General features: G+C 37.9%; 1 pseudogene; it reads right to left on the bottom strand.

Annotated features, from left to right (window-relative positions):
* Positions 1 to 6,544: 6,544 nt before the first annotated feature.
* On the bottom strand, positions 6,545 to 13,625 carry LOC125106974 (ribosomal protein L18-like; annotated as a pseudogene).
* Positions 13,626 to 14,851: the final 1,226 nt, after the last annotated feature.

Consider the following 14,851-nt stretch of genomic DNA (forward strand, 5'->3'; position numbering starts at 1 on the left):
CAATGAGGCTGAATGGCAATTTATGGGAACAGACGGCAGCTCCACTTGTGGTGAGCATAGGATAATGTATAAACTTACTGAATCCCTATATTGTACACCTGAAACTAATGTAACATTTTGTGTCAACTCTACTCAAATTACAAGTAATAATAACAAAAATGAGCTTATAATTTCAGAGAGTTAATTCTGATGATTAAGCCTTCCTGAAGCAGATGGGTATTCCCAGCTTCCAAAACACCGGTTGAAGTTTCATCCCAGAATCAAGCCAGAGCTTCCAGCCAGGGAAAGAGACCTTGAAAAGGACCTTGCCTTTGAGCATCATTTTCACTTTTCAGAAATCCTGCCTTTGCTTCCAAGAAGCCTGCTAACACCAAGGAATCATTCTTGCTGTCATTGTCCAGTGCCACCTGCCTGCACAACACTGCACCCAGGATCCTGGATAACAAGGCCCTAGGGGCCAAGATGCAGACCTCCACCCTTCACCAGGGTCCCTACGCCTAGGTTATGTGTTTCCATCAGCACTAGTCATCGCACCATAAGTATACTTTACTTTTCCTCTGCCAGGAGACTAAAAACAAAAAAAAATCCAACTATTCCTCAACCATAATACTTACTTAGTTATGTCTGTGTCCAGCTTTTTCTTGAATAGGTGAAGTTAGGAGGGAATGTTCATCATTTCCATTTTTGAAAAGGCCTTGAATATCTTAATGTCTTGGTCCAGAAGTGTTCCTTTGTAGGTACCTTTACAATGTTTTTACTCACAAATTAGAAAGCTGGGACAGATGTGTTCATATAAATGCTCAACTTCAGACCAAAGTTTTGTCTACTCATTCCATGTTTTCGGGGTGGGGGTAGGAGGGTCAACACCAGATATCCAGGGGCCAAAAAGTCATAACCTGAGTCAATGGCATGTATCACAGATATTTGTTTCTCAGCCACAACCTCACATGCCTCATGGTGATTCATTTGGTTCACTTGCCCACTAAGGCTTGTCCCTGGAATGCTACAACTGCAGTTTTCCACTACAAAGAAACTGACTAATTGATAAACTCAAATCCAACTGACAAAGAAAACAGCAATAAAACAAATGGGTCACTATCTGCTGACCAGATCTAATCTCAGAGAATCATGCAACTTTCTGAGTTTTAGCTAAAATCAGAAAGGAGAGTTAAACTATGTGCTGAAGTCTTTGGGAGGTGTTGGGGGGCGGAGGTGGGAAGTGGATCAGAATAAAAGACAGGTAACAAGTATCATTAATTTTAAGAAATCTACTCAATTAGTCTCCGTGGTCTTTTGGAGTTCTGGAATTGCCTAACATGGGACCTAGCCCTGGTTATAATACATCAGTGTCTCCACACTCCCTAATGAAAACCAAACAAACCCAGCTCCTTAACATGGAATTTGAGGCCCTCCATCATTATGCCAGCCCATGAATCCTCTTTTCCAATCTTGACTCGCTCCCTTACCCCTGCCTCCTCCCCTCTGGAATGATCTCACTTCTATGGCTCCATCCACACCATGTTGTGTCACATCCCCGTATCTTTGCACATGCTGTTCTCTTGGCTTTTCCCACATCCTTATCTGCCAGCATCACTTCAAACCCTGCTTAATCATGGCCTCTCTGTAAATTTTCCATGGCTCTGACCCCACAACAGACCCCCTAAGGTCCTCTATTTTTTTTACCTTAGCATTTCAGAGATTACAGGCATGATTACAGCTATGACACAGTGTCCGTTGATCTCTGTAGGTAGCTGTCTCCTCTTCCAATACGTCCATTCTACGTGGATGAAATGTTGTGATCCAATCCCCCGATAAGGCTGGGCCTTGTACAGATTTCTCTGAACCATATGGTTATTGTGAGGCCTCCTAAAAGGCATTCTCTGAAGGATTTTTCCAGACCTCACTTCCTACACCTATTCTGGGCTCAGTTACTCACTCTTCTTCCAGCACTTGTTCTACTCTTTGCGGTCTGCTTTGGGCTTAATGTTTAAGATCCATCCATATTTCCAGCCCCAGACTTTGCCTTGAACACCGAAAACTTACAATCTTAGGTCCAGTTTAATCAATCCCAGTACCGGGACAACCACTAAAGCCAGAATCCTGTCCTTTGGTTCCGCCGGCAGAGGGACACTGCTAATCTCTATACACACAGGAGTGCAGAAAGAGGCTAGCCTCACTTTGCAGAAGGGAGGTACACCTTCGTTCTTCTTCACTTGTGTGCCACCTCACCCCTGCCAACCTCTACCTCCAGAGGAGCAGATTTTCAAAAAATCTGAAGGGTGAGTGGCAGCAGCTTCCAAGCAGATTGGGTGGTCCTTCTAGAGCCCATCAAGCTTATCTTACCCAGCCTTCCTCTCCCCGACCTCGCCTGTCTCCTTTCTCCCTCAAGTTGCTGGAAATGCTTTCAGAGCCATCACTTACAATAGAATTAGTAGAATTTGTCCAGGCCTGTCTGAAATAGGGTACAAAAACCACAAGAATGAAGTTGTGTGCTTTTTTAATTTAATACTTGGCAATTCCTCTCAAATACGTATCCTGATATGGGAGAGGGGTCGGAATAAGCTATACTCCTTTTCAGACTCTGTTATGTGAGCACGAATCTCCTCCTGGGGCCATTTTGCCTCAAAGAGTGTGTTTTGAATCTTCCCTGTCTTGGAAAAACCCGCAGGAGCAGTGAGTAAGAATGGTGGCATGCAGGGGCCTGGGTGTGGGCTGGGAAGGCTTCAGAGTTTCTGGGAAAGCAACATAATTGTGGTAGGAAGAATTTCTAGGCAATACCGATTTCAGGGAATAGAGGTGAAAGTAAAGGAAAAATAAAACTCAGAAATGAACATGAAGGATCAAGTGATCTTCCTTTTGAATGGCCTGATTAAGCCCATTATTCCCCAACTGATGGAAAGAAGATCCAGCATTGGGATTATGAACTTGTGCTGTCCATGCTGGCTTCATATCTACAAGGTATAGGGAGTTCTCAAGTACCCAGCTGGAGGAAAAGGCATCTAAGAAGGTCAGAGATGTTGTGGTTAGTTCCAGATCTCACAAAGGGAAGGGAAGACCTGGTCTTGTCCATGCAGCCTCTTCTTTTGGAAGCCTATGGTGACCTACAAACCCTACAAACCCAGCAAGGACCCTCAAATGGTATAAGTCAGAACCTCTGCCATCTCCTCTACTTTCTTATTTCAGCATGGATTAATGGCTCATGATATTGCTTGACAGTGCTTTATTCAAACCAGGACTAACTTCCCTTAAATTTTAGATATGGATACAGTTTATTCAGAGACCACTGAGAATGCATTGGATTCCAATGGAAAGGTATAAAAGCTTGTTTTCACATAGAACCCCATTGCTCTTGATGTTTGAAATAAAGCCCTAACCCCACAGGAAGGCAATTTGCAGTTTGCCTCAGTGAGCCCTGGAGAGACAGGAAAAGTCAAGGAGAAAGTTTCTCTGAGAATCAGTCAGTAGGCTAGGCCTGTGTTTCACCAAACATTGAGATCAGCTGGGAGTTTTTTAATTCCCAGAGAAAGAAGATAAGCTCAGAAGAAAAGCTCTAAAACTGCCAAACTAGGGCAATTACTGGAGTAGCTGGAATACAGCTGCTGCCTCAACTATAAAATGAGAAGAAAATATTAAATATTAAATGATATCCACTTAACATATGAAATTTATTAACCTAATAATTTATGTATTAAGTTATAGTATCAATGTATTAATTTGGTGATTATATTAAACATTATTTTAAAAATATAACTTATCAATGTAATTACAACCATTAATTTAATAATGATTAATATTAGATTTATTAGCTATATGTTTGATTTAACATATATAACTATTGGATGAGATACCACCCAACCTTCAAAGAACATTTAACTCCTGTATTAGATAAGAGTTCTAGAGATTAAAAAAAGGGAGTAGCTCCCCAACTCCTTTTGTAAGCTAGAAGAACTTTGATGTTAAAATTCCACAAGGCGGGGCGCCTGGGTGGCTCAGTGGGTTAAAGCCTCTGCCTTCGGCTCGGGTCATGATCCCAGGGTCCTGGGATCAAGCCCCACATTGGGCTCTATGCTCCGCAGGGAGCCTGCTTCCTCCTCTCTCTCTCTCTGCCTGCCTCTCTGCCTGCTTGTGATCTCTGTCTGTCAGATAAATAAATAAAATCTTAAAAAAAAAAAAAATTCCACAAGGCAAAAAAAAAATAATAATAATAATAAATTTCACAAGGGCAGTATAGTATGAGAAAAACTATATGCTAAATATAGTCATAAACATAGATGCACAAACTTATGGTAAAATTCAACATTTATTTATTAATCTTTTACAAAAGCAAGTGAGGCAGAGAAAGAGAGTAGAGAGGAAGGGAGGAAGAAAAAAGGAAGAAAGAAAGATGCAGTAAATTTGGAGCAAAAGGAAATTTTCTTAAACAGATGTAGACTTGTCAACAATCTAAACCAAATGTCTTACTAAACATGAAGAATTAGAAGCATTACTTTTTCTTTGATTGAGATATAATTGACATATAACATTGCATTAGTTTTAGCTTTAAAGTCAGGGACAAGGCAAAGATGTTCACTAGTACTGCTTCTATTCAGGACAGAAACCCAGAAACAGAAAAAAAAAAAAAAAAGAGAGAGAGAGAGAAAACTCAAAAAATGAGCAAAACAGTCTGGTCAGTATTAACCAGTGATATGATTTTCTACATGTAAAATTAAAAATATCCATAAGTGATTTAGTAAAATTAATGAGAGCTCATTGAAGTTACTGGATAGACAAGCAATAAATAAAAATAGTAGTTTCACTATACCTAATAAAGAACCATTTAGAAAATGTAATTAAGGAAAAGATCTCATCCACAATGGCAGCCAGAAGTTATAAAACAGGTAATAAATATAGCAAAAGTTGTACAGTATCTTACTAGAAAATAGAAAAATGTATTTCAGGACACAAATAAATGGAAATGTATAGACTGTTAATAGGTAAACATACTCAATGTTTTGAGAATAACAATTTTTCCCAAATTAATTTATAAATTTATTGCCATTCTAATTCAGATTTTAAAAGAGATTTTGACTACATTTGATAAACTAACCTTAAAATCCATATGGAAGAATAAAGAACCAATTTTGAAAAATAAGAATAAGGAGGGAAGCATCTTGCCTCCCAAATCTCAAGATTTATTATAAAGCTTTGGTCCTTAAACAATATGATATTAGTTTGAAGATAAATAGACGGACTAATGGAACAAGATAGAAAACCCCAATACAGACACACACATACAGAGAACTTGGTATATGTACTTCTGGTACCTGGTGGGGGGCAGGAGGGAGCTAGCAGTGGCAGAATAAATAGTGGGGAAAGAAAGTTCTATCTCATAAGTGAGGTGGAGAAAATTGACGATCCTTATCATAAAAAAAAAAGAAAGAAAATCCCTACAGACCTTATATATAAAAATGAATTCTGTGTTAACTAGAAGTCTATGAAATGCAAAACTTCAAAATTATGAGAAGACAATGTGGAGAGTATCAATGGAGAAAGAACTATCTTTATGACCTTGTGGTACAGCAGACTTTCTTAAATAAAACACAGAATTTACCATGTACTTCAGAGGAATTTGTCCCCTTTCCAGGCCAGAGACAAATCTTGATGTTAAATCTAATAGGGGAGTTCCATTCCTATTCTAGTAAACAATTGAGCAATGTGCATGTGACCCAGTCCTGTTGAATAAGACATGTGGCAAGTCTGATAGGAAGTCTTTGTGATTTCTTTCTTTCTCTTAAAAAATAATGACACGAAAAAGTCATTAATTTTATTTAAATTTTTAATGTATGGCTTGTTCGTTTCCACCTCTGTGATGTCCAGAACTCTGGTAGCCATCCTAGGACACATGAGGAAGTTACCCTAAAGGACTCAACAATGTCCCGAGAATAGCAGAGTGGAAAAGAGAAAGAACCTAGAACCCTAACAAAATTGTTGACTTGATTTAAACCTGTACCTCCACTTTCCTTTCAAATGAGACAATAAAAACTTCTGGTTTACATATTTTGGATTGGATTTTCTTTTATTTGAAGTCCAAAATTACCTGACATTTGGTCTATGAAATAAGATTTGCTTGTAGATGGTTTAAACACCTAGAAATAATTTTTCTTATAGGTCAAGAAATAGGGTTTCTGACCTCACTATGGGATGTAGGAAACAAGAAAGAATATCACTCCATACTTATGACCAAAAAAAAGCTAGATAATTTACAAAATTACAACTTTTCTTGAATCTGTTACAGAGCCGTGGTCACAGGGCAAACAATTAGCTTAAGAAATGCAAACAAAGATGCCTCCAAGGAGAGCACTTGCTTAGCTACAGCAAAACACCAGATGCTATACAAGCTGGTAAAAGAAGGAAAGAAAGAAAGAAAGAAAGAAAGAAAGAAAGAAAGAAAGAAAGAAAGAAAGGAAGAAGAGAAAGAGAAAAAGAAAAAGAAAGGAAGAAAATTGGCTAAAAAAAATTTTTTTTCAGCACCAGAATCTTTTTAATAACAAGGCAGGATATGGGGTTACTTTTTGTAGCTGATGCTGGCCTTGCTGCATCTGGCCTGCTCCAGCTTCCAGCTCTTGGATTGCACAGAGGGTTTGGTGTGGCTGTGCGGGGTCCCTAGGGCCTTGCCAATATACCCCTATACCTAAAGTGGGCACTTTCATGGACCAGAGAGTAAGACAGTGCCACAGCCCTTGGGAGAGTCCAGCCAACTGGTCAAATATAAAGATCTTGCCCCCAGCTTTGCGGATGTGGCTACAGTCATGACTGTTCACACACAGTGCACACATCTTCAGTTTGGGCACCTCCTACCACACACATTGGTTACAGTCCCTAAAACCACCACTGTTCTGTCTTTCTGGCCAGGAAGCTTCATTTTCTGGATCATCCAGGAGAGGAACAGAGGCAGCTGGTTGGTATGACTCATGAATGACCTCTTTAACACAACTTCAATCAACAACATGGTTTAAATTGGAGTTAGTTCGTTTGGCCAGAAACACATACAGTTTGACCAACAGTCTCAATGTCCTGGATAGTGAGCATCTTGTGCCAAACCTTTTGGTCTTTGTTGTGGCAAATGTAGGCAATACGATTGAACCTCCTACTCAGCCAGGTTCAGAAAACAAACAAACAAAACTGACTACAATTGTTAATGAATGCAGAATGGTCCATTGTGAGAGGATAGGGTATAGAGTGTAAAATGAAAGCAGAAAACTTCTGAGATCCACAGATAGAGAGGAATTCCCACCCATTTGCAGACCCTTTTCACAGACCTCACTGAGTGTGCATGGGAAAACCAAAAACAGAATGAGTCTGCAGAAATATCCCTTGTGGTACAGCCTTGGAGAAGGAAAGAGCAACCCCTGAGGTGAAGGCATGAAGATTTGCCCGTATCCTTCTCTCCTGTCTCCTACAGCCTTATCCCACTGGAAGAAGGGCACTACACCCTGTTACCCTCAAGGTATAGGTGAAGACATATTGCAGGTGAGAAAAGGAACAGAAAAACCCTCTGGGGAAGGGCAAGAATACATTAGGGATTGCCAACTTCCAGATGAGGAGAATCACTGAGAAGGCCCTAACTCCAAGGCACAGGGGTGGAGCACTCATCTAAAACTGGGATTGAAGCAGAACAACAAAAGTCACCTCCATGCCACTCCCAACATCAGGTTGCAAACTCCAGAAACAAGTAACAGTGACCTTCAAAAGTATGGAAAGACTCCTTTCTGAGGCAAAAGCATAAAAGGAAGACCTAAGTCTTAGAGTGAAGCAGACATTGAGAAAAACCTTCTGGCAAGCCACTCCCTATCCTAAACACAAGACAATGCTAGAAGCTGAAGCTTGTGGTATAGTGATTATAAACATAACAAGAAAATAACCCAAACCCAGTCCTACTGTCTGGGTTGATAGTCTCACACACGAAAGGCCTAGCAAAAATAAAAGTCATGCCCGTTATCAGGCATGAATATTACTTACCTAACTCTGTACTGTTCTACATAAGATGTACAGCTTTCAACCAAAAATTGCAAGACACACAAAGCAGCAAACAAAAATAAAACATTATTAAGAGATAATCAACAAAATCATTCAAATATGACAAAGATGTTGGAACTATCAATCAGTGACCTTAAGCTCCCTAAAAAAGCTCCTTCAAGAAGAAATAAATAACCTGACTAGTCCTATATCTTTTAAAAGTATTGAATTTCTAATTAAAAACCTTTTAAAAAAAGAAAATTCCAGGCCAGATGACTTCATGGCAAGTTCTACCAAACGTCTAAGAAAGAAATAACAACAACAACCTTGTACAAACTCTCCCAGAGTTTGTATATAGAAACAATGGGTGAAATTCTCAATTCATTTAATGATGCCAGTGTTACTCTGATGCTGAAATGGAACAAAGATGTTATAAGAAAAGAACAAGCCAATATCCATCTTGAACAAAGATGAAAAAAATCTTTAGCAGAAACTGAGCAAACTGGAATAAAAGGGAACATCTAAAACTGACACAGAGCATCTATCAAAATTTAATACCTTATATCATATTTAATGGTGAGAAACTGGATGTCCCTCCCCACCCCCACACCCAAGATTGGAAACAAGTCGAAGATGTTCCTCCTACAACTTCTTTACAACATCATACTAGAATTCCTAGCCAATGAAATAAGGCAAGGAAAAGAAATAAGATGTATTTAGATTGGGAAGGAATAAATTAGTCAAGAATCATATAAATGGTCTGAAATTTTACCTTATTTGCAAATAAACAAGGTAAACTGCCCTGGTTTCATAGATGCTGGCAAACAGCATGAGATTTCTGAGTCATGGAAAAGGCTGTTATTACTTAGGGCAATAGCAATCACCAGAATATCAGTATTGTCTTATGTTGGTAACTCTAATTCCCACAGAGAAGCATGAAGAGGGCCAGAAAATACCACAAATGGTTAGGGAATCCAAATTTTCCATATTGGTTATCATTAATTGTCAGAGATTGGGGTCAAGGGTAGAATTTGACTACAAAGAGGAACAGAAAATATTTTGGTGTGAGGAAGTATACTATATTTTTAATATAGCAGTAGTTATGTGACTGCATTTGACATCTTATAAAAATTTATATGAAAAAGGGTAAATTTTATTGTATCTAAACTACACTACTTTTCTATTTTTTTATATATCTTTTAAAGATTTTTATTTATTTATTTGACAGAGAGAGAGATCACAAGTTGGCAGAGAGGCAGGCAGAGAGAGGGGTTGGGAGCAGGCTCCCTGCTGAGCAGAGAGCCCAATGAGGGGCTCGATTCAGGACCCTGAGACCATGACCTGAGCCAAAGGCAGAGGCTTAACTCACTGAGCCATCCAAGCACCCCTACACTACTTTTTTAATGAAAAAAATATGGAAAGAGATACAGATAAAAGTGTTATCTAAAAAATATGGATCCTACTTCCAGAAGTTGTTCAATTATTTAACTTTAATGGTCATCATTTTCTACATTTGCTTCAATTTTGATTCTCCATTCTGGGTTTCACACTTACTTGATTTTTGTATGTAAAGACAATTCCTGTGTTATACCTACATAATTATTTTTAGATATAAATTAACAGAAACTTGGTTCAAAATGTTATTAATATACTAACTTGAATTCATGGACATTTTTAATTAACAACTTTATAAGCATTATTAAAACTGTTCCCACAACTCCACAAAGAAGAGAAGAAAATGTAATCATGAGACACAGAAGTTAAACAACTTTCTCAGGTTCAAGCTACATTGACCAGTTCAGATCAGTCCAACTAAAGTCAAGTGCCTTGAGTCTTGTGTGCTAAACTCTTACGTTTGGATTAACTGGATCTGGCCACTGTTCAAGGTCAAAAATACATAACCCAAAACTTCCATTCTAGGGGAGAAATCAAGAGTTGGAGCAAGATTACCAGACAAGGTAGACGTTGAAAGATGGAGACCTGGGACAAAATAAACACAATCAATAGGTAGCAAGAAAGGCCAAAAGTTTTGGAAGTTTGACCAACCTTTTATGCTATGGTGGGACAAACCAGAGGTAAAGGGGACACCCTGGAAAAATGCAACCCTTTAGACTCTCCAGCTGAAAAACAATGGGGTCAGAGAAGCCAATTGCCTGGTGAGAGGAGAGTCTGAGGTTGAATAACCAATTCAATGTGGGCAGTCTTGTAATCTTTCTGATCCAGGTTCCCAGATTAACTCTTGCATGCTCAGTTCACCCAGCAACACTGCAAGGTCCAGAAAACAGCCAAATGGCTGATTTTGTGGAATAAAAAGCCAAGCAAGTTGACTAAATAGACAATGTCAGCAATTTGTCAGATGTTTTGGTTCTTTTTGATGGAACTCTTTCGTCATCACTTTGTTTAATATTTCAAAATATGGTTTTATGTTTAAAAGGAAACACAGAGTAGCAGTAAGAACATATTGTTTGGAGTCAAGCACACTTGAGTAAAAAATCATTGCTGTTTCTAGGTATATGACTTCAGACAATTAAAAAAATCTCTGAATCTCAGTGTCCCTATATATGATGGGTAAACTATCCCATGGAATTCCTGTGAGAAATAAATAAAATGGAGTTTGTAAAGTACCTAACACATGGAAGGCATTCAGTGAACAGTAATAACAATAATCATTATTTTTTAAAAAAAAATACCTCTTATTTAAATTGAAGCTTGCGCATTTCGTAAATAATCCATCTAGTTCATTCAGGAAATATTTACTGAGCACCTGCCATACACCAAACACTCTTCTAGGTACACAGATTTTGACAACAAGGAAAACAAAATCTCTGTCCTCCTGGAGCTATTCTACTGGGGATTTGTATATTACATGCCACCCACATAGCAAGAGATTCTTCTTGCACTGAACCCAGAGTAGAGCTCCTTACCCCACTGAAGCTCAGCCAGCAAGGACCAAGGCCACTGAATTAGCTCTATTGAGAGAATGGTTTGTGATTTCCCAAACAACTTCTGCATCAACATAATGTCCAGCTAAAGAAAAGAATTCAGTTCTGCATAATGGGTATCTAATCAAAACAGAACTTAAATTTTGCAGACCGCCTCTCATATGGATACACAAGTAACACCGTTAGTATTGCAGAGTAATCTTTCTACAGGAGTCACAGACGCAACTGCCAACTGAAGGCCACGGGTAAATGAGTCAGGAAGCCCAGTGTCATGGCTGAAGAGTAGAAAATATTATTTAAAAAATGAAACTGTCTTTAAAAATGTGTAGCCACTACTATTTCTAGTTGGTGTTGCTGGAGAAAATGCTAGTGTTGCCAGAATGGATTTTTCAATAGAAGCTGAAATCTATATTTTAACATGACATTAAGTGATTTTCCAAGTAAAATCCCTCATCAGTACTGATCAGCATAGGAGACATCAGTTTGCAACTACTATAGAGCTCAAGACTCCATTTCCAAAAAGCAATAGCATAAATGATCTTTAATCCCTTTTCACATTTCATACTGAAAGATATTTTTAAAATTGCAAAATGCCAAATGGCAAAGATTTCTAATTTTGTTTGTTTCTTTGATCTGAATCCACAATTGTTATCCAACATCTAAGAATGTAGAGCTCAAAAGGTTGATCCCCTAATTTATGGAAAAGCTACAATTAGGTTGGAGTAATGATGGATTAGAGCAAATAGGAGGTTCTCACCCTGACGTCTTCTAGCCCACTCTTGCCCTTGCAGTAAGACATGCGAGGACTTGTCTGTAGTCGCAGATTTTGTATTCTGTCTTGACATGGCTGCAGTGGAAAAGCACATCTGTGAAGTGTTTACCAGCATGTCAAGAGTAACAGGACTCTTGAAGCCATTTCAAATGTCATGCCAATCCTTGTGCATAACATCTTTAAAAAGATTGTTGCTTTAGAGATCTTAATATTTAAAAAAAGAAAAAACCAGAAATGCAATACTCTTAGCCACTTAAAAGTGGAGTTTTTTCCACTAAGCAAAGTTGAACTTTTTAAGCTTCTTTTTACCAAACAAGCCTTTCTGGTGGTGAGCAAATAAATTAGCATGTGAGTCCTAAGTGCTCTTAAAATCGTTTTGCTATAGATCTGTCCACTGTTTATAATTCCTGAATAAATCTAAAAGTACAGAAAGCCATCCTCTAAAGGTTTATGAGCATTTTTCCACGAAGCAGAAGTCAAACAGAAGATCAAAGACATCTAACAAAATGCTTCAAACTTGGGATAGGGTGGCCTGAAGCCTGGGGAAAAGAAACCAAGCTCTCCAGATAGTTTGGAAGATATGTCTTGTTCTTTCAAAATAAAAGGGAACTAAAACATGATAGTCTAAGTATATCAAACTGACATTTTTGAGCAACACTGCTAAAAGTATCAGTCTTGGATATCTTACCCATAGTATCAAAGGCATTTTTAAACTGGTTAGACAACTGATTTACCAAGTGGCAAATATGAACACAATCAGGTGGTTTTCTTCCTTATTCTTAACAGCCACTCTTCTCTGGGCTTCTCTGTGTCTTTCAGCAAAGACTTTTCCAGGCTCACCAAGAATTAATATACAGTCTTGAGTTATCTTGAGCAGTATAATGGATTCTATATTTTGAATACTAATTATTTGAGGCTTTAGCTTTTGATATGGTACCAATTTACATGCCTACAAACCACTCACTGTAAAAAAGGAAAATAAAACAAAAGAACTAAAATGAATATATTTGCTGGAAAGACATGAATCTATCCAGCCATGATTAAACCCTCAATAAATCTGCTTCTAATCATCCACTGGCATTTAAATACATAGCAACTACTCTATTAAATTTAATTCTCCTTATTTTATGACAGTTATTCTAAATTTAATGACAGTTGTTTAAAATGTATATCCACAGATTACTAACAACATTTTAACAAGATTTCAAAACCAAGGAACACAAGTATGAATCCATCAAATGTCAATAAATCAATTGCTCTTTAATGTAGAATGCCCGAATTGTTAATTTGAAGCATACACAAATGAGAATACTTTGAAAACACTTCAATGAAAAGTAATTTGCTGGGGTGTGTGTTTCGGGGGTGGGGGGGGCAGGAGGAAGGCAGAAAGGAATCCATCTGTGATCTGCTAATACTATTTCATCATAAAATTAGGGATATATAACTTTAAAATATATTTACTTTGTATGAAAATATGCATTTGGTGAAGCACATTAAATTTTCCTGATTGGGAGTTGATTTTAACCAGAATACCTTTTTCACATTATAAGTCACGTGGTTTTAATTTTTCTGTTGCCAGTTAAATATGTGCTAAAAATATTACATACTATTTTATTCTGGAGATTCACAACCAAGTCGATACAGAACATTCCTTCATACTGAATACAAGAAAAAACATTTTTCAAGTTATGGTGACCACCAAGTCACCAACCATCTGGCAAAACCAAGGCCTTAATCCAGATAATTCTGTTTCTGCCTGTTGGTGGAATTTGCTTTCTGTCAGGACTCTGGCGGCTGTACCTTTCTGGTGAGATGAGCGATCCATGCCCTTCTTGCATGGCCTTGCCCTTCCCTCTATCCTCATCCCCATCACTGGGGCATTTACTGGGATCGGCAGTAAAGACTGGCAAGTTCATGTGACGTAAGAATACTAACCTATAAAGCACATCAGTAGACACTTTGTAGCATATGCCGTTTATTAGAGTTTCCATTAAAAGTATTATGTTTCCATACTTTACAACCATAAAAGGGTAAATAATTTCAAAGGATTGCTTGATAGGAGACTTCTGTTTTAAATGGAACTTGGAAATATCTGGGAAATCACTGGAATAAATGTACTTAATAGACCCAATGCTGTGAAGTTCTTTTTAACTGTTTTCTTAAGCACATAAAAAGAGATACCATTTCCTCCAACATTTTTTGAAATAGGTTTTGGTTTGGAGTTTTTCTCTGTAACATTTGACTTATAAATATTTCTTACAATGCTTCCTTTGTTCGTTCTTTCTTTCTTTCTTTCCCTCTTTCCCTCTTTCTTTCTCTTTCTTCTACTACTGAGACGTCTTAACACCAACAGATTTGGTCCCCACTTCACTGCTCTATCCTATAGGATAAGTTAGAACTTCAAGCCAGAAAGTAACATCACATGCCACTCAGGAAAACCTGCTATACCACTTGATATGTTGGCAAATGTATACTAAATGTCCCTACTGAGATTTTTTTTTTAGAGGAAACAAATTCCACCCATGACACCAAGCAATTAGTTCATCAGTCTGGGCGTGTGTGAAGCCAGTACACCATCCATTGCATGGAAAAGATGAGATTAGGTAAGTTTCAGAATAAAACTATTTTTAAAAAAATATTGCTCATACTAAACATTTGAAGAAAAGTTAAGTAGTCCATCAAGTATTAACATGTTACAATCTAATTTGATTCATCTACATTAGATATGTCTAGGTTCCTATTCTCCCAGAAATTACATGAACTTCTGTCTGGTTCTGTTTGTGTAGACATAGTGTTAGAGCACTTGTTTTTTTATAAGATCATTATTTAAAAGGTGAACTGGAAAAAAAAAAAAAGGTGAAGTGAGACATTTCTGAGCACCAGCAACCCTAGCCATCAGAGACAAAATGATGAGCAGGTCATACTGGTGGTGAAAATCATTTATTTAATTGTACAAATTAGATATCTGAAAAAGGTGGAGATTAACTTTTCTAAATGCCAAATTTTAAACTCTCAATAACAACCCTTGGAGCTAAGGAAGAAGAGTAAACGTAACATGATCAGGTGAATTTCCTAGACTTGGTGAAGAGGGTACCAGTCATTGAGAATAGCAACGACCAGATTTGCATGCATGCCACGCACT

Source organism: Lutra lutra, chromosome 8 (genome assembly GCF_902655055.1).
Source record: "Lutra lutra chromosome 8, mLutLut1.2, whole genome shotgun sequence".
Taxonomy (NCBI): Eukaryota; Metazoa; Chordata; class Mammalia; order Carnivora; family Mustelidae; genus Lutra; species Lutra lutra.